The 22,853-nt window shown below is 45.4% G+C and overlaps 1 protein-coding gene across 1 annotated transcript in view; it reads right to left on the bottom strand.

Annotated features, from left to right (window-relative positions):
* The window catches only part of DCAF8 (DDB1 and CUL4 associated factor 8), a 1,751,511-nt gene that overhangs the window by 529,970 nt on the left and 1,198,688 nt on the right, over window positions 1–22,853 (bottom strand). The gene's annotated exons all lie outside the window — the stretch shown is intronic.

Raw genomic sequence — 22,853 nt, 5'->3', positions numbered from 1 at the left:
GTGGGAGGCAAAGAGGCCCACCTTCAGGGTGCCCCATTTCTGGGTTACATGGTTGAAGGTACTGTGGTCTAGCTTCCACTCATGTGGGTGTAGAGGAGGTTTCTGCATAAGTTGCCTGCCAGAAAGTTTTGGGAGCCTGGCAGGAACTGTGCTTGCAGGTGAATTTGCATGGCTGAAGCTGTGTGCCAAAGGGTCATAGCGAGCCTGCAGAGGGGATAAGAGTGAGTTCCTCCCTGCTTGTTGATGTACCACATCACTGTGGTGTTGTCTGTTTTGATCAGTAGAGGCCCCAGGGAGAGTAGGGGGTCTGAAAGCTGTCAAAGCGTGCTTAACAGCTAGCATCTCTTTTTGGTTGATGTGCAGATGTATTTGATTTGAGCACCAATGGCCCTGAATGCACCTGCCATCCAGGTGTGCACCTCAGGCATAATCTGATGCATCTGTGGTTAGGGTCTGGGCAGCATGGGGTTGTGAGAATGGAAGACCCTTGTTGTGGTTGCATGCTGCTGCCAACCAAATAAAATCTTTCCTTAGACAGGATATCATAGGAATGACAGTTTCCAGGTCCTGAGAGTGTTGACACCAAAGGTTTGTTAGGTGCCAGTGAAGTTTCCTCATATGCAGTCTGGCATATGGAATGAGTAGAATGCAGGAGGCCATGAACCCTAGAGCTTGGAGGGTTTTCTTTGCGGATAACTGGGTTCTGGTGGCTAGTTGAGAGAAGTAGCCTGTCAGAAAGGCTTGTTTTTCTGGAATAAGGAATGCCATCTGGGAAGCTGTGTCCAGGCTTGCTCCCAGGAATACAATTTTTTGAGTGGGTACTCGTTTGGATTTCTTTTCGTTTATAGTGTACCCCAGGGAGGTCAGTAGGTGCTTTAAAAAGGTCAGGTGATGCAACAGCCTTTCCTGACTGTCTGCCTGAATCAGGCATTCGTCTAAGTAGAAGTAAATTTGAATATTCTTTTGTCTGCAAAAAAAAAAAAAAAAAATGGCTGGAGCCAGGCATTTTGTGAAAACTATGGGAGTAGTGGATAAGCCAAAGGGAAGCACAGAGAACTGAAAGTGCATAGATCCTGCTCTGAAACTGAGATATTTCCTGCAGGAATCCCTGATTGGGATGTGTAGATAGGCCTCTAAGGTCTAGGGTGGCTAACCAGGCATCCCTTAGACAGCATAGGAAGAAGCTGATGGAGAGTGAGCATTTTTAATTTTATCACCAGGAAGGTGTTTTAGAATTGATAGATCGATGATTGGGTGCCAGGTGCCCTCTTTTCTGGGTACCAGGAAAAGCCTGGAATAGAAACCTTGGCCTATCTGGTCTGCAGGAACAGGCTGTATTGCCCTCGTGGAGAGCACGGAATGGACTTGGTTTTTTGCCTCTGCACACTGGTTTGGAGGAAGATCTGGGAACCTTTTTGGGGTAAGTAGAGTGTTGAAGTAAAATTTGTATCCCTGGGACACTATGTTGAAAACCCATCTGTCGTTGGTGATAAGAGGCCCAGTTTTTGGCAAAGTAGTAGAGTTTTCCTCCTAGGGGCACAAGCAGGAGGGCAGAGGTAAGGGGTGGAGGTGTAAAGTCATTGCGAGTTCATTCCATAAGGGGGTGGCTTAGCAATCCCTGTTTTCGAAATGGAGGAACTCCATTGCTTACATCTCTGCAGTCCCTGGGACTGCTGTCTGGGGGGTCTGCTTCCCCTAGGTTTTGTCTGAGCTGGTCTTGAGGGGGCCGGAAAGACCAGTGCATGGAGGGGCAATGCCTACTGAACCTCGGAGGCTGGACCTGCAAGAAGTTAACTGTCTGCATAGATTTAGCTTTTTCTTCCATCTTTTTTAAGACCTCTTCTGCCTTGGTGCCAAACAAATTGTCTTTGTTCAATGGTGCGTCCAATAGTTTTGATTTGACATGGTCTGGCAAGGTCTGTTCATTAAGCCAAGCATGTCTTTTACGTACAGAACCTGTGACTGCTGCCCTACAGGATGCTTCTTGGGCGTCAAAGCCACATTGCAAGGTGTGTCCAGTAACTTGGCTTGCAGAATGCATAAGCTCCTGTAATTCTTTATTTTGTGCACAAGTCGGAGAGGTAGATATTCTTTGTTTAAGAAGTTCCCATAGTATGTTGCTGGTATTTCAGCATGTGGAACTGAAAATTTAGTGCTCTAATGGCAAGAGTTGCAGAGGTGTATACTTTTTTACCCCATCTGTCTAAAGCTCGGGAATCCCTGTCCGAGCAGGTGGGTTTCTTAGCTGTGGTTGCTTTTATTCCTTTAGGTCCTTGGGAGATGACCTCTGGGTCCGCAGTAGGATTCTTGAAAAGAAATTTGTGAGAGTCAGGGACTCTAATACCGGTCAGGCTTCCTGGGAGCAGGAGGAAGTGTGGTCAGGAGTTAAACTGGATTCCATAAAAACATCATCCACAACATCCAAGACAGGAGGAATGGCTTAAAGGTCTGTGTTGTGGTAAATCTAAGAATTCCCTGACTCTCTTTTTGGACTGAGAGTAGTCCTGACACTCCCATTGGAAATGCTCCCTTAAAGTATGTAGGATTTCACCAAATGAAAAATCCTCTGGAGGAGAGGCAATAGGAATGGATTCCTCTGCATTGGAATCCTCATAAGCAGACAAGGGTTGCATGACTTCATATTAAGAAACCTCAGAGTCATCGGACTCCTGGTCAGATAAAACTGCTGGGGACAAGTCTCTTTTTCTTTTGGAAGGTGTAGGCTGGCTTCCCCTAATAAGCAAGATAAGGCCTTCCGCCATTTTAGGCATTTGAGATTGAGGCATGTAAGCAGGTGCTTCAGCTTGGGTCGTCATTTTTTTAGGCGTAGTTTATACCCAGGGCCTTAGAAATTAATTTTAGAAAGAACTGCAGACGCAAAAGTCGTCGTCGTTTTTTGTTGAGTATCGGTAGTGCGAAGAAATTCCTCGGAAGACGGTGCCTGCTCAGCAGCTCTGGACCCATCCAAGGTAGAGACATCCGCAGGATCCTTAGTCAAAGAAGAGTCTTGCAGCATACCGGACTCTGAACGGGTCTCGGTAGCAGCCTGCAAATCCACAGAAGCGGAAATCAGGGGATGCAAAAGCACCTCATTGAGGACTGGTGAACTGGGGACTAGCTTAACGGAAGCATCGTCGGCAGTTTTGGACCTGTGCGGTTTGTCTCTGTCTTTATCCTTATGTTCTTCTGGAAGATTGGTAGTCAGATGGCTTACTGAAGCCATTTCGGAATACGGAGATTGAGAGCAAAATATTTAGCTACAATAAGGGCCCGATAACGTATAGTTCTGGCATTGATCAAAGCAGAAAACCAACAGCGAGGGACGTTGTGGTCTGGGCCTAAACAGGTGACGCAGTAAAAATGGAAATCTGGGTGCATTTGCTTTCCACAGGCGAGACAATTGTTAACTTTTTCTGACATCGGTTACAGCAAGAAAAGAGGATCCTCAATGGGGTACTTAGCTTTAGATGACTTCAATTTCAGTTCTGAAATGAAAACTCGGGTAGTGGCTGACCAGCACTGATACGAACTGCTTCTGCTTCGGGCTCCTCGGCAAGAAAGACTGGGATAATAGCGTCTGCTGCCTGATTTTATAGCATTGACAACCTGATGTCAGTCCTGGAGCAACAGCAACCGATGCAGAAATACTACGCCTCTGATATTCGGGCCGACCGAGGGCTACCCCTGGCAGGATAACCCAAGTGTGATGACTAACAGTGAAACACGAAAAAAGTAGAGTTGTGTACACTTACACTCTAACATCTACATTTATGTTAAGTGTACACAACTGTACTATGTTCTTCATGTTTCACTGTTGCAGTCATCACATTTGGGTTGATTCCCAAAGCTGAGGATGGTGGAGGCAGTCAAGAAGCATTTGTGCTGGCAAGAAGGCCCTGTAAGACTGCTGTGGCAAATCCAGCTCTGGATTTAGAAAAGAAAGGTAAGTGGCAATGCTTAGGTTCATAGGTTCATACTAGGCTATCTGCCCTAGGGCATTTATAAGCCTAGCCAGAATGCGTTTGGCTTTCGCCACCCATTTTAAATTTATTTTGCTATGCCCTTTTTCGAGGTTAGTATACTGTGCCTCTGTCTAACAATGACACAGAAGTGATACCCGGGGTAAACCTACGATCTCCCATCCACTCATCAAGATTCCTCTTGAAGAGAGTCGATGAGGGACTCTGCCTAACCTGGACTGGGATTTTATTCCAGAGTGAAGGGAGCCTCTGGGTTATGAATCTGTCCCTCCAGCATGTCCTATTTATTTCAGTGCTGAGGTTCAAGTCTCGAGCACGTAGCTTGATGGGATTTGGATTTTCTGAGGTGCAGCATGTCCATTAATTCCGGGTTGGACATGGCTTTATACGTCAGGCACAGATCGCCTCTGAACAGGCGGTATGCCACTGAGTAGAGCTGGAGTTTCTTTAACCGGGCAGCATATGGCATCTGTTTGAGCCCTTTGATCCTCTTGGTGAGGTACTTTTGGGGTCTTTCCAGTTGCTGCAGGTGTCTGGTAAGGTACGTCCCAAAAGGGGCACTGTACTCAATTATGGGCCTGATGAGGGATGAGTAAAGAGGCACGATGACGTCCCCTGATCTAGATGTGAATCCCTTCATGATTAGGTGGGCTATATAAAATGTTTTTCTAACCACTTTGGCCACGTGGTTGTCAAATGAGAGATTGCTCTCAACTTGGGTCCCCAGGTCCCTAATTACTTCTTCTGTACTTAATGGATTACCACCTATGTGGTAATTTGTGGGCACTTTGTTTTTGCCAAAGGGGATGACTATACACTTTTTGGCATTTAGCTTGAGGCCATGGCTCTGGCACCAGTTGTCTGTTTCTATGAGGCCCTTTTGGAGGATGCTTGTGTCGACTGGAGAATCGATTATGGCGCCCAGTTTGCAGTCATCTGCGAACTTGGTCAGCCACAGTCCTTCCGTGTTGGCCTGTACCTCCGAGAAATATATACCAAACAAGAGAGGTCCCAGGACTGAGCCTTGTGGGACACCACTTGTAACTGGTTTGGAGTCTGACATGGCTCCAGCAATTCTAACCATGTGGGTTCTGTCCTTGAGCCAGTTTGCAATCCATCTAGTGACATAGGGATTTATATTTAAGCTGGTGAGCTTATCTGTAATGTCCGAGTGGGGTATTGTATCGAAGACTTTTGCGAGGTCCAGGTAGGCTGTGTGGACCACCTTCCCCTCGTCAATGGCCTTGGTGACTGTTTCAAAGAAATCAACCAGGTTTAAAAGGCAGGATCTGCCCTTAAAGCCGAACTGGGTAGGATCCAGTGTTTGTAGGTCCCCAATATCTTTAATTATGAGGTCCATGATGATCCTTTCCATAGGTTTGCAGACCAAGCTAGTCAGGCTTATGGGGCGATAGTTTCCAGGATCCGTTGAGGCACCACCTTTATGGAGAGGGACCACTGTTGCTGTACGCCACTCTTTGGGCACATATCCTGTAGTAAGGCTGAGATTGAACAGTAGTTTTAAGTTTGGGTTTAGCTCTTCTTGGAGTTCATGTAGGACGCAGCCCGGGACACCATCTGGTCCCATTGATGCTGTGTTTTTGCTTTGGAGAGGCGGCTCTTACCTGAGCATCTGAGATGTCAGGGGCAGCACTCTGCTGGGATAGATATTTGCCCTTTGGTGGGAGGGTTTGCTGAACCTGTCAGCTAGGATGTTGGCAATGTCTGTGGGTTTGGTGTATTTTTTTGTCATTTTGGACTAATTCTGAGCATATCTGGGAATTACCACCCAGGTTCCTAACATAACTAAAGAAAGCCTTGTGATTATCCTTAGTGTCCTGTGCAATTTTTCTCTCGAAGCTGGCCTTAGACAATTTTATGTGTGCCCGTAGTTTTTTACTAATACTGATCAGTGATGCCTTCCCTTTTTGGGATTTTGCTCTATCATTTAGTAGCTTCCTCCTTCTATTGTATAGTTTGTTTATGGCTGGCGTCCACCAGACAGGACGTCTGCCTTTGGAGGATTGGGTCTTGGTTTTATTTGGGATCGCATGATCCATGCATTCCTTAAGGTGTTCACAGAATGCGTTTATAAAGGATTCTGCGGTCTGGGCAGATTTTCCACAGGCCTGGGGCTTTGAAGGATTCCACCTCAGTTTTGAGGAGTGTGAAATTTGCTTTAGAGAAGTTTTTCACTGTGGTTTTCTGGGCAGGGGGTGGGGTCGGGATGTGAATATCCAGTGAGATTAGTTTATGGTCTGATCTTACCAGTGAGGGATACACTTCTGGTCTGGAGCATAGAGTCCCCATGTTGGTGATGATCAGGTCCAGTATGTTTTCCCCTCTTGTGGGAGTGGTAACAAGTTGTTCCATAGCATTTGAGTTTATAAATTCTAGGAACCTTTGGGCTAGGGTGTTGGAGCTAGAGTAATGCTCCCAGTCTATGTTTGGGTAGTTGAAGTCCCAATATAATGGTGTTTGGAGAGACCTTCATATTTTCCAGTGTTCTCAGGAAGGCCGAGTGGGGTTCCTGGGTTTAGGAGGGTGGTCTGTAGCAGGCTATAAACTGGAAGGCAGTTTTACCCACTGTTAGTTGCACATGGATAGTCTCTGATGCTTCGTGCTTTGCCACCAACCTGGAGGTGTGGGTATCTTTGATGAATATCGATACTCCTCCTCCTTTGTGGTTCGTCCAAGTTTTGGGGCGAAAAGCATGGTATGAGGTATAACCTGGTAGTGCTGGGGTGCTCTCGAGCCCTGAACCAGGTTTCTGTTACTGCACAGATATCGATGTTCTCCATGCTAAGGAGAGTTTTGAGTGCGTGCATCTTGAGGTTTAGACTTCTGGCGTTGAGTAGCATTACTCTTAGTTTCTTATCCCTTGTGATACCTATGGAGGTGGGTTTGTCTTTTGAGCATTGCCTAAAAAAGGCACTATGGGGGTAGCAAGAGCCTTTGCCAATATCCGAAAGCCCAGGGGTGACAGGTGCAAGCCATCCCTAGCGAAGCATCGTGGCTTGTCGAGCATATCATCCCAAGCTGACAGGCATTGGATCCCCTTTGAATGACACCAGTACTTAAGCCAATTGCTGAAATTGATCATCTTGTCTTCATATTGTGGCATCATTCTTGGTGAGGGTAAGATGCTACTCGGTCATACCGGCCTGGGCTACATGCTCAGAGAGCTCCTTTATGTCTCTTTTCATGTAGTCCAGGGAGGTATGTCTCAGGTCATTCACACCAGCTTGGACAATGACCGAGTCATATTTGTACTTGCCTTGGAGTGACCTGAGTGCTTGTGTTATGTGGCGGATCCTAGCGCCCGACAGGCTGCTCACCGTGACCCCCTCCTTGTTCAGCCTGGTGAGCGGGACATCAGTGTGCCTGATGATAGAGTCACCTATTACAAGTGTATCAGGTGTGTTGTTTAGTCTAAAGGGCTGTGACTGTTTGGCACACTGGCTTTGTGAGATGTGTTGCACGTGTTTTGTTTTGGGGTAGCGGTTGCTTGGGTGTCTGCTTTGGAGGTCTCTGCTGCTTCGGCAGATCTTTATTTAGAGCCTCCGAGTATGTTTTTGTGTGATTATGTGTTTGGTTTGCTGTCGTGGTAGGTCTATATGAGACTGGAATTGTAGTGAGTGTGGTTTCCTTCTCCTCCTGACTGGTTATGCCAGTACTGAGTTGAGAGAGCTTAGCCTCCAGTTTGGCTATATGGTTGCATCTCTCACATGTGTTGGAATTTGTTGGGAGGAGGAGAGGGTTGTCTGTGTACATGAGGCAGTTGTAATATTGCCTCAAGATTCCCAGATTCACCAGCTGGACCGGAGAGGAGATTGACAACTGACCTTTGGACATGCTGGAATAATATTGGGAATTCCTTAACTGAAAACCAGGGCCAGTGGGGAGTGAGGGTGTAGTGCTTTTAATTTTTAGTGCTGACTTATATAATTGCTTTAGTGAGCAAGTGCCAGGTAACTTAAGTGCAATGTGTTACAGGTAACTTAAATGCAAAAACGACAAACAGTAACTTTCTTTCAAGTGAAACAAGGAAATAAGTACAGTAAGCAATGCTTGGTGAAGGTGTGTACAGAGCTCCAGGTTGCAGCTTCCAGGATGTCCGTGGTAGGGACTCCCCCTGAGAAATGCTGCAGAGGTTGATGTAGCCCTAGTAGAATATGTTCTGATCCCCTGAGGGGTAGGTTTCCCATGGTGTTTGTAGCAGAAATGGATGCAGTGTGCTATCCATTTAGAAATGGTTTGCTTTGAAATGGCCTTGCCCTCTGTCCATGTAGCAAAGCTGACTAGTAGCTGGTCAGATTTTCTGAAAGGTTAAGTCCTGTCCAGATAGAACCTAAGCTGCCTGTGCACACCCAGGGAGTGCAGAATCCTTTCCCCTGCATTCTGAGGATTAAGGAAAAAGGTTGGCAAATGAATGGACTGGTTTAAAAGCCACACTAGACACCACCTTGGGCATAATTGATGGGTTAGTCCTGAGGGAAACCCTGTCCGCATGGAAGATAATGAAGGGTTCCATGGCCATAAGGGCCAGCAATTCTGACACTCTTCTTGCTGAAGTGATGACTAGAAGTAAAGCTGTTTTCCAGGAGATGAATTTTAACTCTGCTGAGGCAGCAGGTTCAAAGGGTGGAAGCGTGAGTTTTTTTCAATACAAAGTTAAGGTCCCAGGCTGGAGTGGGAGCTCTCTTGGGAGGGGGGGGGTCTTAAATTTTTGGCTCCTCTCAGGAACTGTTTGAGCAGAGGATGAGAGAAGAGGGGTGGCTCAGTATTATAATGAGCCGAGATGACAGAGGCATGAATCTTAATTGAAGAGAATGATAAGCCTTTGAGGAGCAATTCTGTTAAGTAATCTAGTATATGAGGTAAGCTGGGCACAGTTGTGTCCATTCCTTGAGACTGGCTCCAAGAAAGAAGAAATGTTGGCTACCCTTTTAGGGGGCACCTGACATCTGGGGCAAGAAGAACTAAAGAAAATGGCGTCGGCCGCATCTTTCATACCCCTGATGACCTGACGTCAGGGAAGGGGCGAAAGCAGCCGATGCAGGACCCAGGACTTTGGAATTCAGGTCGACTGAGGGCAACCTGCCAGCAGGATTACCCAAATGTAATGACTGCAACAGTGAAACACGAAGAACATTTTATTTATTTATTTTTATTTATCATTTGTTGACCGGGAAAGTCCTACTAGGTTCCACAGAGCCTGTTTTCAGTGGAGGCCCGGGGAGAAATGCTCCATCAGTACAACATCAGTATCTTTTCCACTTTTCTGAATAGGATTTTCCAGTACTAGGCCTCCTTGCCTCAAGGATGACATCCAGCACCTGTTTACTGAGAGTTGCTGGTGATGAGTTCAGGGGACGAGCCCGGCTGTTAGGTTAAGGGTTTGTAGCTGGGGATGCAAAATCTGGCCCTCCTGCTGGGACAGCAGGGAGGGAGTCTGAGGCAGGTGCCATGGTGGCAGTACTGTCAGACTCCGTAAAAGTGGGTACCAGTGCTGGCATGGCCAGTCTGGTGCAATCAGGATTGTCCTTGGCTTGTCCTGTTTGATCTTTAGTAGAACCTTCAAGAGGAGGGGCAGAGGGATAAAGGCACAGATTGAGAGGTTTTCCCATGTAAAGGACAGGGTATCCACTTTCCATGCTTGGCTGTGGGGAGTTCTGGTGCAATATTTGCTCAATGGATAGTTCTTAGGGGAAGCAAAGAGGTCCACCTCTGGTGCCCCCCATCTGTGGATCAGAAGCCTGAATGATTTGGGTTCCAGTTTCCACTTGTGTGGTTCCATTGCATTTCTGCTTAAGTCATCTGCCAGTGAATTTAGTTTGCCTGGCAGGAATTGAGCTTGCAGGGGCACTTGACTGCTCAAAGCTGCATTCCACAGAGCCATGGCTAACCTGCAGAGTGGGTAGGAATGGGTTCCCCCCTGCTTGTTTATGTACCACATAACTGTGGTGTTGTCTGTCTTTATCAATAGTTGCCCTGGAAGAATAAGGCATTTTAAGGCTGTCAGAGCATTCTGTACAGCTAACATTTCTTTTTGATTGATATGCAGTTGCACTTGCTTTGGGCTCCATTTGCCTTGAATGCACTGTCCTGCCATGTGAGCCCCCCATGCATAATCTGATGCATCTGTTAGGGTTTGGGCGTCAGGGGGTTGAGTGAAAGGGAGTCCTTTGTTGTGGTAGCAGGCCTCTGCCAACCAAAGGAACTCTGCCCTTAGGCAAGGAATGATGGGAATCATTATTTCCAGATCCTGAGAATGTTGACACCAGAGACTTTTTAAGTACCACTGAAGTTTCCTCATATGTAGTCTCGCATATGGAATTAGTAGAATGTGAGAAGCCATGAACCCTAGGGTTTGCAGTATTTTTCTTGCAGATATCTGGGTTTTGGTGGCCAGTAGATTGAAGTAGCTTGTCAAATAAATCTGTTTTGCTGGAGTGAGGAATGCCATCTGGGAAGTTGTGTTCAAGCTTGCTCCTAGAAATACAATCTGTTTGGGCTGGGTACCAGATGCGATTTCTTTTCGTTGATTGTGTACCCCAGTGAAGGTAGAATTCTCTTTACAAATGTCAGGTGCTGGAGTAGCAATTCCTGACTGGCCGCCTGAATCAGGCAATCGTCCAAGTATAAGTAAATTTTATTTTTTCTCTGCCTGCAATATGCAATGGCTGGAGCTAAGCATTTTGTGAATACTTTGGGTGCAGTAGTTAAGCCAAAGGGAAGTGCAGAGAACTGACAGTGCATAGAGCCTGTCCTGAAACGCAGATATTTCCTGCAAGATTCCCTTATGGGGATGTACATAAGCTTCTTTTAAGTCCAGGGTGGCTAGCCAGGAGTCCTTGGCTAGCATAGGAATCGGCTGTTGGAGTAAGCATTTTGAACCTTGGAACCACCAGGAAGGTGTTGAGAATAGACAGATCCAGGATAGGACGTCAAGAGTTTTCTTTTCTGGGTACCAGAAAGATTCTGGAGTAAAAACCTTATCCCCTTTGCTCTGCTGGGACAGGTTGAATAGCCTTGATACTGAGAAGAGAAAGTACTTGCTTTTGGGCCTCTGCCCACTGGTTTGGGGGGAGGTCTGGCCATCTGCTTGGGGTTGGCAGTGAGTGGAAGTAGAATCTGTATCCCTGGGATACAATGTTCAAGACCCATCTGTCCTGGATGATGTACTCCCAGTTTTTTGCATGCAGGGCGAGTTTTCCTCCTAAGGGTGCAATTACTTGGGCAAGGTTTGGAAGAGTTAAGGATAAGTCATTGCGAGTTTTACCATAGGAAGGTGGCTTACTACTCCCTGTTTTAGAGGTGGGAGCACTCCAATGCTTAGATCTGTGCATACCCTGAGACTGTAATCTTGGTGGTCTGCTGCCCCTGGGCTTGGACTGAGAAGGTCTGGGAGGGACTGGAAAGGACCAGCTTTTAGAAGGCCAATGCCTACTGAATCTAGGTGGCTGTACCTGTAGGAAATCTTTAACAGTTTGCATAGATTTAGCTTTTTCCTCCATCTTTTTGAGGACGACTTCTGCTTTATTGCCAAACAGGCATTCTTGGTTTAATGGTGCATCTAGTAATTTTGCATTGACATGGTCTGGCAAGATTTGTTCCTTAAGCCAAGAATGCCTTCTAAGAACAGACTCAGTGACAGCAGCCCTGCAAGATGCTTCTAAGGCATCAAAACCACATTGCAAAGTATGTTTTCCAACATGGCTAGCAGAATGCTTTAACTCAAATCTTTATGTTCTGCACTATCAGGAATCATCATTTTCTGTTTAATTAGCTCTACAATATGCTGCTGATACTTTAACATATGAAACTGGCAATTTAAACCCCTGATGGCAAGAGTAGCAGAGGTGTATACCTTCTTACCTCCATCTGTCTAAAGCCCTAGAGTCCCTGTCCGAAGGGGTAAGGATTTTGGCTGTTGCAGCCTTAATGCCTTTAGGTCCCTGGGAAATGGTCTCTGGATCTGCAGTAGGATTCTTAAAGAGGAATTTGTGGGAGCCAGGTACTCTGTAGTACGTGTCAGGTTTCCTGGGAGCTGGAGGCAAACCATCAGGGGTAAGGCTGGATTCCACGAAGACATCATCTACAATTTCCAGAACAGGAGAGATAGCTAGAGGCCTGTGCTGATGCAAGTTTAAAAATCCCCTGAGTCTTTTTTTGGACTATAGGTAGTCCTGACACTCCCAGCAGAAATGCTCTCTAAGGGTATTCAGGGTTTCACCAAAAGAAAACTCTTCTGGTGGGGAAGCAGACGGAATGGAATCCTCTGCATCAAAATCCTTATAAGTGGATAAGGGTATGTCCCGGTAATCAGAAGGGTTAGAGTCATCAGACTCATGATCTTTAGAATCAGAAGGAAAATCAGTTCTTGGTCTTTTTGAAGGGGAAGGCTGGCTTCCCCTAATTAAAGTAATAAGGTCTTCAGCCATTCTAAACATTTGTTTCTGTGGCATGTGGGCCTGAGAATGCACTTTGGTCATCGGTTTCCTAAGCATAATGCAAAATTTGGGCCTGAGAAATTCAGTATTTTTGGTTTGAAACAAAGTCGTCTGTTTAATATGAAAATCGGAAGGCCTGAAAACACCCTCAGAAGCCAGTGCCTGCACAGCAGCTCCGGACCCAGACATGTGCAGGTTCCATAATCGAAAAAGCATCTCGCGGCATACCGGACTCCGAATGGGTCTCAGTAGAGGCCTGCGAATCTGTAGAAGTGGGTATCAGGGGCTGTGAAAGCGCCTCACTGAGTACCGGCAGACTGGCAACTAGCTTAATGGAAGCCTCGTCGGCAGTTTTGGACCTATGCGGTCTGTGTCTGTCTTTATCCTTACGTTTTTTCGGAAGATCGGTAGGTGGATGGCTTTTCAAAGCCATTTCGGAATACAGAGAATGAGAGCAAAAGAATTTAGCAACAAAAATAGCCCAACGACGAATAGTTTGGGCATTGAACAAGGCACAAAACAGACAGCAAGGAACGTCATGGTCTGGGACTAAACAGGTGATACAGTAAGAATGAAAATCACTGTGAGGTATTTGCTTTCCACAGGCAAGACAACTATTAACTTTTTCTGACATCGGTTAGAGCAAGAAAAAAGGATCCCCAACGGGGGTACTTATCTTTTAGAAGATTTCAGGTCTGCAACTCGAAAAATGAAAATTTCAGGAGGCGGCCGACCGGCACTTGCGAACTGCTTCTGCTTCGGACACTGCACGGCAAGAAAAGCTGATGTAATGGCATCGGCTGCATGTTTTATACCCATGACGACCTGACGTCACAGAAGAAGCGACAGCATCCGACACAGAAATCCCAAGACTCGTATTCAGGCCGACTGAGGGCTACCTGCAGGGAGATAACCCAAATGTGATGACTGCAACATGAAGAACATTATCTAGCCATACCAAACAGAAACAAGACGCTCTCCTCCAAAAAAAAAAGGAAACCATTCTGGTGGTCCCCTGCCATTAATAAACTCTACAATAGAAGGAAGAAACTGTTGCAAAAAAAGGTGAAGTCCCAAAACTGGAAAAATTCCCTTATTAGCCTCAACAAAAAGTTGAGATCTCTCATCAAAACCTTCAAACCCAGCTATGAAGGCAGAATTGGGGCAGACACTTAAAACAACCACAAAGCCTTGTAAAGAATCTCCACGGCAATACTCAGATTTGCTGTGAGTTATTGCACAACTGTACCTTCTATACTGAGCCAACAGATATTGCCAGCATACTAGCTGACAGATTCAGTGCCAACTTAACCCCCCCCCCCAAGGGCCAATCTCAATACCGGAAGAATACCAGGCACCCAGCATTACTGCAGCACAGGTTAAAGCTGCATTGTCCAAAGCCAAGAATACAGCTTCCATGGGACCAGACAAAATCGCTGGTTATGTTCTACATGAATTACAAAGTGAACTGGCACCACATTTCTGTGCCCTTGTTCACTCACAGCCTCACCTCAGGCTTTGTCCCTTCCAAATGGTGCACTGCTAAAGTCATCCCTCTCCAGAAAGGAGGAGCGACTACAGACCCTGGAAATTATTGCCCCATTAGCCTGACAAGTCTATATTTAAGGCTATGGAGGGCATCATCATGGCCTAATTAACAAGGCTATAGGGAATTTCCTAAACTCTAGATCCCACACAATTTGGTTTTGTGAAAGACAGATCATGCCTTCTCAACCTGGTTGACTTCTTTGAGTCAGTCACCAGAGCTGTGGATGATTATTGATAAACTCCCCAAACTAGGCATCAACCCCTATACCGTTAGGTGGGTTGCAAATTGGCTCACAGATAGAACCCATAGTGTGAAAAGTAGCAGACTCCAAGTCAGATTACCGACCAGTCACAAGTGGAGTCCACAGGGATCAGTCCTGGGTCCTCTCCTATTTGGCATCTACTTCTCAGAAGTCCAGGCCAACACGGAGGGACTATGGCTGACCAAGTTCGCAGATGACTGCAAGCTGGGAGCTATTATCAACTCCCCAAGTGATGCAGACATCCTACAGAAAAGCCTCATTGAGACCAATGACTGGTGTCGAAACTATGGCCTTAAGCTTAATGCCAAAAAATGCGTCGTCATCCGCTTTGGGAAAAACTCAGTTGCCACTAATTATCACGTCAATGGGAGCACACTGAACAGTGAAGGAGTTAGAGATCTGGGGACACAGGTTGACAGCAACCTCTCCTTTGACCACCACACTGCCACTGTGGTCAGAAAGTCTTATGTGGCACATCTCATTATCAAGGGCTTTGCATCCAAGAAGAAAGAGGTCATCATTTCTCTCTACTCTTCCTTCATTAGACCAATCAGAGTACAATGCCCCATTTAGCAAGTACCTCACTAGATACTGCAGCTGGAGAGGCCACAAAAGTATCTCACGAAGAGGATCCTATGCTTTAAACACGTCCTACATGGACAGACTCAAAAAACTCCAGCTATTCTCTCTCTCATACTACAGCTATTCTCAGTCTCGTATTGTCTACTAAGAGGCACTCTCTAGTTGACTTACAAAGCCATGTCTGACTCAGCTCCGTTAGAAATGCTACATCTAAAGAAATCCCTCTGCATCACACGCTCCAGAGACCTCAACCTCATTACCACAATCAACAGAACATGCTGGAGGGACAGATTCATAACCTAGAGACTGCCCATGCTCTGGAACAGGCTTCCCATACATGTCAAGCAGAGTACCTCACTGGCCCTCTTCAAGAAAAATCTTGATGAGTGGATGAGGAATAGAAATGTTCACCCCGGGGATCACTCCAGTAGCACTGGGAACTGATGTCGGGCGGCACAATGTCAGAGTACTTTTTTGGGCTAGGCTTGTAAGGGCTCCAGGGCCATTAGCCTAGTACACACCAAAGAATGAAGAAATCTGCTCGATTTATCATAACTGGACTTCTGGAAATAAAATGAGCTCTAACGGTCTTGTTCTTGGCTTTAGACCTCAACAAACTGGAAAGTACAGCTGTGTACCTACCATAAATGTAGATGTTCGAGTGTATTCACTGTTGCAGTCATTACACTTGGGTTATCCTGCTGGCAGGCTACCCGCAGGCGGCCTGAATTCCAAAGTCTTGGTCCAGCGTCGGTTGCTGTCGCCTCTTCCCTGATGTCAGTGCGCCGGGAGTATAAAAGATGCAGCAGACGTCATTTTCTTCAAGTTTTTCTTGCCCCAGATGTCAGGTGCCCCCAAAAGGGTAGGCTAAAAATTATGCCAATAAAAAAGCATGCACAAACATAAACATTACCTTCATCTACAAGCAAATACACCACATAGGTTGTATAGAATAGAGAAGTACAGATTAGTCCCAGCAATGTAAGGGGGATGGTGGGAGGGTAACCTGGACTGCAACAGTGAATACACTCGAACATCTACATTTATGATAGGTACACAACTGTACTATGTTCATCGTGTTTAACTGTTGCAGTCATTACACTTGGGTTGAATCCCAAAGCTGAGGTTGGGTGGCTGGGCCTAAATAGAATTAGGAGTGGCTATGAGGCCCTGCAGAACTGCAGTGGCAAAGCCCACTCTGGATTTGGAGTAAAGAGTTAAGTGGTAGTGCTTTGTGAAAGTGTGCACTGAAGTCCAAGTTGCAGCCTCCAAAATGTCCCTGGTAGGTACTCCTCTGAGGAAGGCTGCTGAAGTGGCTGCTGCTCTGGTTGAATGTGGCCTAATGCCCTTATGTACTAATTTGCCATGTTGTGAATAGCAGAAATGAATGCAGTGGCCTATCCATTTTGAAATGGTCTGCTTTGAGATAGCTTTTCCCCGTGATCCTGCAGCATAAGCCACCAAGAGTTGCTCAGTCTTTCTGAAAGCTTTAGTTCTGTCCAAGTAAAAGCGTAGCTGTCTGTGTATGTCCAAAAAATGCAGAAGTCTCTCCCCCTTATTCTGTGGGTTTGGGTAAAGGGTAAGCAAATGAATGGTTTGGTTAAGAGCCACGCTGGACACTACCTTAGGCATAAATGTTGGGTTTGTCCTTAGAGAAACCCTGTCTGGATGGAAAATTATAAAAGGTTCCACAGCCATTAGTACCTGTAACTCTGAGACTCTTCTTGCCGAAGTTATTGCTACGAGCAGAGCTGTTTTCCATAAGAATTTTATCTCAGCTGTACTGGCTGGCTCAAAAGGAGGCAGAGTGAGTTTTTCCAAAACAAAATTGAGGTCCCATGCAGGTACTGGCGCTCTCCTTGGAGGTCTTATGTTTTTGGCTCCTCTGAGGTACTGACTTAGTAGTGGATGTGAAAAAATAGGAGGCTTTGTATTGTAATGAGCTGAAATGGCAGAGGCATGGATCTTAATTGATGAAAAGAATAGGCCTTTGTCCAGCATCTCAGTTAGGCATTGTAAAATCTGAGGAATATTTGGTACAAGCGTGTCAATTCCCTGTGCCTGGTTCCAAGCACAGAATCTCTTCCATTTAGCTGCATAAGACTTTCTGGTGCTGGGCCACCTGGCCTCCAAAATAATATCCATAATTGCTTTAGAGAGAGGTGTGCTCTGAATGGTTACATTATCCGCCATGCTGCCAGATTTAGGGTTCTGAGTTGGCTGTGCAGGATCTGATTGTTTTGTTGGGTCAGTAAATGAGGAATTTGAGGCAATGTCCAGGCTGGGCCTTGAGACAAGCTCTGTAGGATTGGGTACCAGTACTGGCGGGGCAAGTCTGGGGCAATCAGTAGTATTCTTGGCTTCTCTTGTCTGACCTTTAGGAGTACCTTGGGGAGGAGAGGCAGAGAAGGAAAGGCATAAACTGTAAGTTTTTTCCGGCTGAATGATAGAGCATCCACTTTCCATGCTTTCTTGTGATAAGTCCTTGTGCAGAATCTCTGTAGTTGACAGTTGTGAGGAGAGGCAAAGAGATCTATGTCTGGGCATCCTCATTTCTTTGTTATCATGCTGAAGATTTGTGGATCTAGTTTCCACTCGTGAGGATCCATGAGGTTTCTGCTTAATTCGTCTGCCAGAGTATTTGTCTTTCCTGGCAGGAATTGTGTTTGCAGGTGTACTTGATAAGTCAATGCTGTGTTCCACAAAGTCATGGCTTGTCTGCAGAGGGGGTAGGAATATCTGCCTCCCTGCTTGTTTATGTACCACATGACTGTAGTATTGCCCATCTTTATCAGCAGCTGTCCTGGATGAAGTAGATCCTTGAAGGCTGTCAGGGCATTCTGAACAGCCAGCATCTCTTTTTGATTGATATGAAGATGCATTTGGCTTGTGGGCCATGTGCCCTGAATACATTTTCCTGTCATGTGGGCCTCCCCAGGCATAATCTGATGCATCTGTTAGTGTTTGCCTGGCTGTGGGTAAAGTGAATGGCTGCCCCTTGTTGAGGTGACAGGCCTGTGCCCACCATCGAAACTCCTGTTGCAGGCAGGGAATGAGTGAAATTAACTTTTCCAGGCTGTGGCAATGTTGAGTCCAAACACTTTTTAGATACCATTGTAGTTTCCTCATATGCAGTCTTGCATATGGAATTAACAGAATGCAGGAAGCCATGAAGCCCAAAGCCTGCAAAATATTTCTTGCAGATAACTGGGGTTTTGTTGCCAAAATTTCAAAGTAAAAAGTCAGTTGTCTCTGTTTGTCTGGCGAGAGATAAGCCATCTGGGCAGTTGTATTTAAGCTTGCACCCAGGAATATTATCTCTTGTGAGGGTACTAGTTTTGATTTCTTTATGTTTACTGTATACCCTAGGCAAATTAGCAATCTTTTTACAAACGCCAGATGATTTAGTAAAATGTCCTTGTTCTCTGCTTGAATAAGGCAGTCGTCCAGGTAGGGATATATTTGAATTCCTCTTTGTCTGCAAAAAGCAATTACTGGTGCCAGGCATTTTGTGAAGACCCTGGGCGCAGTAGATAAGCCAAAGGGCAGTGCAGAGAATTGGTAGTGCATTGAGCCAGCCATGACTCTGAGGTATCTTCTGCAAGATTGCCTGATTGGGACATGCAGGTATGCCTCTTTTAGGTGCAAAGTTACAAGCCAAGCCTTCTTGCCCAGCATGGGCAGAAGCTGCTGCAGAGTCAACAGTCAACATTTTGAATTTTGGAACATCCAGAAAAGTGTTTAGAATAGATAGGTCCTGTATTGGTCTCCAGGCTTTGTCCTTTCTGGGCACCAAGAAAAGTTGAGAGTAAAATCCTTGTCCCTGCTCCTGTAGTGGTACTCGCTGAATGGCCCCCATGTCCATGAGGGATGAAACTTGTTTTTGTGCCTCTGCCCATTGATTGTGTGACAGGTCTGGCATGCCTCTTGCCTTTGGCAGGGTGTGAAAGTGGAACCTGTAGCGCTGAGACACTATATTCAAGGCCCATTTGTCCTGAGTGATCATGTGCTAGTTTTGTGAAAAAAGTGCTAGTTTTCCCCCTAAGGGAGCTTCCAAAAGGTAAGTGCTTGGTACTGGTAGAGGAAAGTCATTGGGACTGTTTTCTATAAGGTTGAGATTTGTCTTCTCCACTTTTGGAGGTAAGAGCACCCCATTGTTTAGGCATGTATGAGGCTTGGGGCTGGGATCTGCCTCTAGGGCATCTGTATCTGCCTCTTTGTGGCCTGACACTGGAAAGGACCAATTTTTTGAAGGCCAGTTCCTACTAAATCTGGGAGGCTGTACCTGTAAGAAATCCTTAACTGTCTGCATAGATTTCGCTTTATCCTCCATTTTCTTCAACATATCATCTGCCTTAACACCAAACAAAGTATCATGCTGTAATGGAGCATTGAATCATTTTGCTTTAACATGATCGGGCAGATTCTGTTCCTTTAACCAAGCATGCCTCCTAATCACAGAACCTGTTACTGCGGCTCTGCAAGGGGCCTCCAAAGAATCAAACCACATTGCAAAGTATGTTTTCCCACTTGTTCAGCTGCATGCAATAAGTCCTGTATTTCCTTGTTTTCTGTACATTCAGAGTTAGACAACATTTTCTGTTTTAATAGTGACATTAAGTATTGCTGATATTTAAGCATATGAAATTGACAATTTAAGGCCCTCACAGCCAAAGTAGCAGAAGTGTAAACCCCCGCCCCCCCCATCTGTCCAGTGCTCTTGAATCTCTATCAGAAGGGACAGGGTTTTTAGCAGTGGAAGCTTTGACACCCTTAGAACCCTGAGATATGGTTTCTGGGTCAGCAGCAGGGTTTTTATATAGAAATTTATGGGAATCTGGGACCCTGTAGTATCTGTCAGGCTTTGCAGGGGGAATAGAGTCTGGAGACAGGCCGGACTCTGAAAAAACATCTACAATGTCCAGAACAGGGGGAATAGCAAGGGGCCTGTGCTGAAGTAGTAAAAGAAAATCTCTGAGCCTTTTCATAGATTGAGTAATCCTGGCTCTCCCAATGAAAATGTTCCCTCGTGGTATGCAGGGTTTCCCCAAAGGAGAAATCTTCAGGAGGAGAGGCTGAAGGAACAGATTCTTCAGCATCAGAATCCTCATAGGGAGGAAGAGAGAATTCCTGATCAGAGGAGGAATCAGAGGAAATGGAAACCTGATCTGATGATTCATATTCTGTCTCTTGCCTAGGCCTCTTATCAGGAGGGGGATGGGAACCCCTGATCAAAGTAATAAGGTCTTCGGCCATTTTGAGCATTTGTTTTTTAGGCATGGAGGCCTGTCCTGGAGAATGCTGTACTTGTTTCTTTGTCTTTAGAGCTGCTTTAGTCTTTGGCTTAGAAGCTGAAGATGGCTTTTCATATAACTGAGTTGGTCTGAAAACATCCTCAGAAGCCGATGCCTGCACAGCGGCTCCGACCCATCTGAGGATATATTTTCCGAGGATCCACTACCTTGAGTTTCCAGAGGCCCAGTCGGCTCCACGTGGGAGTCGGAAGTGGCCTGTGGCTCCGATGTAGTGGGCGGCAGGGGCTGCAAAAGCGCCTCACTGAGAACCGGCGACTAGCTTAGCGGAAGCCTCGTCGGTTTTGGACCTCGGATGCCTGTCCTTGTCTTTATCCTTGCGTTTTTTAGAAACTCCAGTCGTCGGTTGTTCCAACAGCATTGTATAGTTGAATCTTCGGCCGAAGTAATGAAAAGCAAAATCATACCGACTCTTTATAGTGCATTGGTTAAATCTAGCACAAAACCGACAACAAGCAACATCGTGGTCAGGGCCTAGGCAAGGAATACAGTAAGAATGAAAATCCTTATGAGGTATTTGCTTCCCACAAGAAATACAATTGTTAACTTTTTCTGACATTGGTCTGGAGCAAGAAAAAAAAGTTTCCCCAACGGGGTACTTAGCTTTAATGAAGACTTCGGATCTGAAATTCGATTTCGAAAATCTCAGGAGTCAGCCGACCGGCACTTGCAAACTGCTTTTGCTTTGGGCACCGCACAGCAAGAAAGACTGAAGAAAATGGCGTAGGCTGCATCTTTTATATCCCTGGCGCACTGACGTCAGGGAAGAGGTGACAGCAACCGACGCCGGACCAAGACTTTGGAATTCAGGCCGACTGCGGGTAGCCTGCCAGAAGGATAAGCCAAGTGTAATGACTGCAACAGTGAAACACGAACATCTGATGCGCAATGTTGCTCTGGTTTGCCAAGACAGAAGTCGTTGAGCAGGCGAGCCAAGTATATCACAGTGTATGTTTCTGAGATTAATTAAATTCAAACAGACATTGGTATTGTCACGCTTTGACCTCTCAACTAATTGCTTTGCACTCTGCACTGCATGTTCAGCTAGACAATTTGACTGTGGATATTCTAGACTAATAGCACGTACAAAGTCACATTCTCTTGCAAATTTCTGAAACAACTGACCACTCAAATTGAGTACCATTGCCAGAAATAACTTTGTGTGGACTATTATGGACTGACAAATGACGTCTCAACTTCGTAATAACAGCAGTGGACATTAGGTTAGGTGGTAAAATCAATCCCAAACCAGTTCAAATAAGAGTCTACCAATACTAAGTAATGCTGATTGTTCCACTCGAATATATCAGCGGCTACTGTTGACCAAGGTAGTTCAGGAAATTGACTTAGCTGAAGTGGTTCTTTTTGCAAATGCGGTTTAGTACTATTTGCACACTGAACAAGATTAAAGTATTTTATCAATGTCTTTTGCTAGAGAAAGCCAAAATACTAGTCTGCTCGCCCTTCTTTTGGTAGATTCGGAACCTTGGTGACCACGATGCAAAATCTGGATACACTCATGTTGTAAGGAAGTAGGAACAACAATTTTAGGACCTTTGAAAATAATGCCATCTTCCATCAACATCTCGTCTGTAAAGAAAATTAGTCTGCACTTCAGGTGGTACACTAGACTGCTTTGACAGTCATCCAACATTAATTTAGTGATTGAGCTTCTGCAAAATTGGATCAGTCTTTGTATGATCTCTCAGCTCATTGAGTCTCATGGTAGAAAAATTACGCACTTCCTTGATGTCAAAGTCAAAACTCTCTTCACGAAACTGTTCCGTTGCATTTCTGGGCGATATGGATAAGATATCAGCCAGACAAAGAAGTTTGCCTTTTGTATAGACCATTTTGAAGTTCTACTTTTGTAATTTGAATATCACTCTTTGCAATCTTGCTGGAGCAGAATGCATAGGCTTCTTTAAAATATTAACTAAAGGTTGGTGATCAGTTTCAATCTGAACAGCTCGACCATAGATAAAATCATGAAACTTTGAACACGCAAACACTATTGCCAAAAGTTCTTTCTCAATGTGTGCGTACTGCATTTCAAGTTGGGTAAGAGTTTGCGATGCATAGGCTACTGGTCTGCCTTCTTCAAGAATGACTGCACTAACACCAAATTTTAAAGCATCACAGAAAATGGTTACTGGTTTATTAACATCATAGTACCTTAAAGTATGTGGAGTGGCAATTTTCCACTTAAGATCATCAAATGCTTTTTGGTGCTGATCTAACCAAGACCATGTAACATTTGTACAGGTCAACTCACTGAAGTCTGGTATAAACTTACCTAAACAGCTGACCATACCAGGAAAACATTGTAGAGCTTGAACATTACCTGGAGCTGGCATGTTGAGAATGGCTGCTTGTTCAGACGGGTTTGGTTGCAAGCTAGTACTAGTAAATAAATGACCTACATACGTAGCTTCTGGTAGTCTGAATCTGCATTTCAGAGGATGGAGCTTAAAGTTCACTTCACGTGCTCTGTCTAGAACTCGCTTAATATTTCTGTCATGCTCTGCTTCATCATTGCCTCCGACCAATAAATCATCTACTAATATGGCACAGAGATAACCTGAAAAAATTTGCTCCACTGTATGCTGAAAAACTTCACTTGCAGAATTTATTCCAAATAGCATCCTGAAGAATCCATATCTGCCAAACGGGATAGTGAAAGTAGTCAGTAATGAGGATTTGCGACCAAGC

This window comes from Protopterus annectens, chromosome 17.part0, assembly GCF_019279795.1.
Source record: "Protopterus annectens isolate FY-2018-M chromosome 17.part0, PAN1.0, whole genome shotgun sequence".
Taxonomy (NCBI): domain Eukaryota; kingdom Metazoa; phylum Chordata; order Ceratodontiformes; family Protopteridae; genus Protopterus; species Protopterus annectens.
This window is presented reverse-complemented; position numbering and strand designations above follow the sequence as displayed.